This window comes from Ursus maritimus, unplaced genomic scaffold, assembly GCF_017311325.1.
Source record: "Ursus maritimus isolate PB19 unplaced genomic scaffold, ASM1731132v1 scaffold_20, whole genome shotgun sequence".
In the NCBI taxonomy this organism is placed as follows: Eukaryota; Metazoa; Chordata; class Mammalia; order Carnivora; family Ursidae; genus Ursus; species Ursus maritimus.
The window spans coordinates 14,725,535-14,730,268 of NW_024424453.1; positions in this window are offsets into that span (position 1 = coordinate 14,725,535).

The window sequence follows — 4,734 nt, forward strand, 5'->3', positions numbered from 1 at the left end:
TAACATACAGTGCAATATTGGTTTCTAGAGTACTCTTCTCTGTATTTTTAAAATATATATTTGATTAAGTCCCTCCTTAACTTACCCTTCCACAGTTTACATAATCATAGGTTATTCTCATCTCTTTTCCTTTATTTCACAAATGGTAGGAAATATTTTGGTGAAAAGGGTATCATACTACATTGCTTCTAATTTTAGTATATTTACTTTTAAAACCACCATGACTGTTGCATTCAAACTGAAACACTTCCCTTAAAAACAAAATAAGCCCAACTCCACCATTACTGTGGTAAGTTCAGTGAGCTTTACAAACTTTGAAAGTGATGTTTTAATTATAAAAGCAGAATAAGCCCATTATTTCTCAGCTTTGCAAAAACAGTATACTGTGGAGGTAAGAAAACAATGATACACTTTATGGCAAAAAAATATGTATTTAATGGTTTGATCACTGAATAATAATGGCTCTTTTCCCCATGTTTATATAGCTCCACTCCTCTCTGCCCAGGAACTCAAGTGACTTAATTCTGCCTGATAGCCACAAATCCGTAAGATCCTACTTAACATATGGGAAAATCTAGGAAGAATAATTTTCTGTTCTTAAGGGGCTTAAAGTACAAAGGAGCATCAGGAATACAGATAGCTGCTTCGGTGTACTCTTAGGTTGTTGTACTAAGGTTGTTGTTTTAAACTCAAGCAACTTCTTGTAGGATGAATTTTTAAATAATTATAGCGTAAATTATCACAGGAAATATTACTAATTATATAGCCATCAGTGTGGGAGGCCATGCTCTTTTATTGTTCTTGAGACTGAATTCACCCTTTTTAGTTGGAAAGACTACGATTTTCATTTTCCTCTCTATGGTTATCACATTTTCTCTTGCAAAGCCGTCTGCCCAACAACCAGCTAAAAAGAGCAACACAAGTAGGGTGTTTGCCCTTTCTTACAAACCGTATGAGGTGTTTTACCTCACTCTTTATTCTCTTACATTGAGCTATGATCCATCCACTTATGTTTGTCATTGTGTTGATAGAAAAAAACAAAGCAAATTTTAAAGCCTTTTCTAACTCTTTTAGAATGTTACTGACTCAATTCTGTTAAATATTTATTAAGTGCTTTGAGTGATCCATGTTGTGTGTCGAACAAAGGATAAAGTCCTAATCTCAGTTTAGAATGCTCTCAGGCCATTCCATCCTCGAAAGTAGTTTAATCCATAAACTTATTAGATTTAGAAAGGAATTTCCTAAAGAGGCTATTCTGAAGAAGGGAAGTTCCTCTGGGCTGCTGTCTGTTAGAATCCCTTTTCCTTGAAACGCCCCCTTTTTCTGAAAGGCAAAACTCTAATGATTCAATAGCTAGAGCTCTAGAAGTGTGCAGAGGAAAGGACAGACCACTGAGGAACATTGTGGAACACTCGGACATGGTTAGGATGGCAGAAATTGTCCTTACTTCTTTCCTATTAAAGTGGGGTTCCCTGAGGTAACCGGAGGTGTGATGGGAAAAGCAAATTGAATTCTTTTTTTTACCTGCATGCCAATGTTGTGATTGTCATAAATCCAATGAGAAGTGGATGCCTGTGGTTTTGAAGGAATGTGCTTAGTTCACAGAACGAAAAGGCTTCTCAGTTAACTCAAAGACTAAAAACACACAGATTAAAATTCAAAGAATGAGGAAAAGAAAATCCAGGGAAGTCTTTGAGTTTCACTGGGGCAAGTATAGATGGGTAGGATATGATTTCCTGGCATGGGGTACAAACTGTATGCTTTTATTGCAAATAAAAAGTTCTTACAAAGCTCAAGTGAGTTTAAGTGCTACAACATCATAAAGTTGCTTAATTTGCAGCTGAGACTGTTGCACAATTCATAGCCTAAAAGAACTAAGAAGCTGCTGGTAATTTGTTAGTACCTTAAAAAAATATATATGAGCAAGTCGCCATATACTTTCCCAAAAGGAGAAAATGACTTGTCTCATGATATGAGCAGTGTAATTAAAACCTTTATTTTTAATGTTTAAACTCTTAAGGATGTAATTATTGGGTATTCTTTTCTATGCTTTTTTTCTTCCACTCTTTGTCTTTGCCTGGATATAAATACCAAATACCATGCCCTTCTTAGGCCTTTACAACAATTTCTTTTCATGCCAAATCTCATTAAACCTCCTCCCTCCCTTAAAAAAAATTTTTTGTGTGAAATAATTCACATAAAATTCACCCTTTCAAAGTGTACAATTTGGTGGTTTTTAGTATGTTGACAGAGTTGTGCAACCATCCCCAGTATCTGATTACAGAACCTTCTCATCACTCCAAAAAGAAATCCACATTCATCCATGGACACTTTCCATTACCCCTCCCTCCCGCTGCCTGCCCCCACCCCCCCGCACCCCCGCTCCCGCCCTCCACCCCTGCCTCCGCTGGCAACCACTAATCTACTTTCTGTAGATTTGCCTCTTCGGGACATTTTGTATAAGTAGAATTATATAATATATGACTTTTTTGTGTCTGGCTTCTTAGCATAATGTTTTCAAGCTTCATGTCGTAGCATATATCATTACTTCATACCTTTTTTATGGCTGAATTATATTCCGTTGTATGGATATTCAATATTTGACTTTTACAGTAGTTGAGTCTTATTCTTGGTCTTACTATGGAATTAATCTATTGCCATTTTATTTTATAGTGTTTATAAGAGAGACTCTGACAGATTTAGTCATGAATTTTCTACAATGATGGTTTTCTAGAATTACCTTCCCAAATACAAGTTAGAGAAGTCAGAGAACAATTTCGTCCTAGCCAGTTTTTAGTAGAGTTATTCTCCAGTGAACAGAATGTTTTGTTTTTAGCCTTATTCAAAAGTTATACTGATGTTATACCAACAATTAAATTGTTGAAGAGACTTTTAGCTGATATCAGCTCCAGAGAAAATTGATTAATATTATACCTTTTTATTTTAATACAAAAGATTTCTAACTAAAATGAGGAATGTTCTGTGAGCATTTTATATAGAGAAGATAGGAAAGGAACTAAGGAGGATTTATTCGTTTTGTGTATTTTCATATTAGGTAAAACTATTAAAAATTTATAAAAATTGTCTATAATAGAATAGAGAAAAAAGGCATTTACTTTTGCTTAAATTTACTCCTCAGAATATTTCTAAGCTAATTTTGGGGGATCTCTAGGATACCATTCTCTGGATAATGAAGCTGCTGCAGCCACTTGCCTTCTGGGCTCATAAGCTAATGGACGAAATGGAAAGGTACAGAAACCTTTATTCGGAGTGTGATGAGGCATAGGAAAAGATACAACAGCCAAGGAGCTCTGCATATGTAAGGGAGGGAGAGAGTAGTTCTCACTAGGGGCATCAGGTTGGTACTTTTTTTCCCTTGATCATTTTTGTTCTTTTGGTAATTGCATCCCAATTGGATATTGTTTGGTGGGACTGTCAGAAAAGAGTCCACGCCTTCCGCTCTTCATGCCGAGCCTGTACGTCTCTCCTGGGACTTTGAAACCTGAGGAGTCAGAGAGACTGGTTTGCACAAATTCATTTTATTTTTTATTTTTTAAGATTTATTTATTATTTTAGGGGGCAAGAGGGGCAGAGGGAGAGGGAGAAAGAATCTCAAGCAGACTCCCTACTGAATGTGGAGCTTGACTCAGGGCTCATCCTGAGATCATGCATGACGTGAGCTGAAATCAAGAGTTTGACGCTTAAGCAACTGAGTCACTCAGGCACCCCACAAACTCATTTTAGTGGCAGCCTTGCAAGATACTTGAGACCTGTTACATAGCCTCATAAAAATGTTCCTGTCCTTTAAGGACCTGGTCTCAGAGCTGTCCTTTTATTCTGTAGGGTACCTAATATGTCCAATTAATTTATTCTCTGTTAAAGTTAGGATCTAAAGAACCTGAAGTGTTACAGAGGATAGCAATACAATTAGATTAATTTTGTAAAATTGCATACTTTATTTCACAAAGTGGGATTTTTGTAAAATAGCTTTGCATATTGTCATGCACCTAGAAGACATTATTTTAGGATGTAGGTTGACTGTAACAAACTAATGTTAGGATCTCACAGTCTGATTACTGAGACAAGATTTAAAACAATCTTAATTAGCGTTTTCCTTTTAATGCTCTACTACTATTCTTTTTATTTGCTTTATGTATCTTCTCTATTGTGGCTGTAAACTGCTTCCTTAGAATTTATAAAATCTGGTTTCACTGTAATCCTTTTAGTTAGTATATTGCAAGTTTTCTTGTAGAAGTAAGATGAAAACATAAAACAGTAATTAATCAAATGAAACAATGCCTATATTAGTTGCTGGCGCATAGTAGTTAATGAACAAATCAATGAGTAAATGAGAGTGATGAGTGAACAGTATATACAATATGCTCTGTGGAACTTCAGAGTAGGGAAAAAGCACTGCAGCTTGGAGTGGTCAGAAAAATGTTTCTGAGTTGTTGAGAGAAGGGCAGGATTTGAGCAGATAAGTTCCTGGGTCTGTTTTAGGTGCTTGGAATACACTGGGAACAAGAGAATATGACTGTTCTCATTGAGCTTATGTTCTAGTGGGGTGACGGATAATAGAGAAAATAAATGTGAACTATAATTTCAGGTTGTGCTAACTGCTCTGAAGAAAAATAAAAACAGATTAAGGGTCAGAATTGAGAGCTGCTCTTTTAGGTAGACTGGTCAGAAAAAGCTCTGAGGAGGTGATGTTGGAGCAGAAACCTGAAGTGAGGG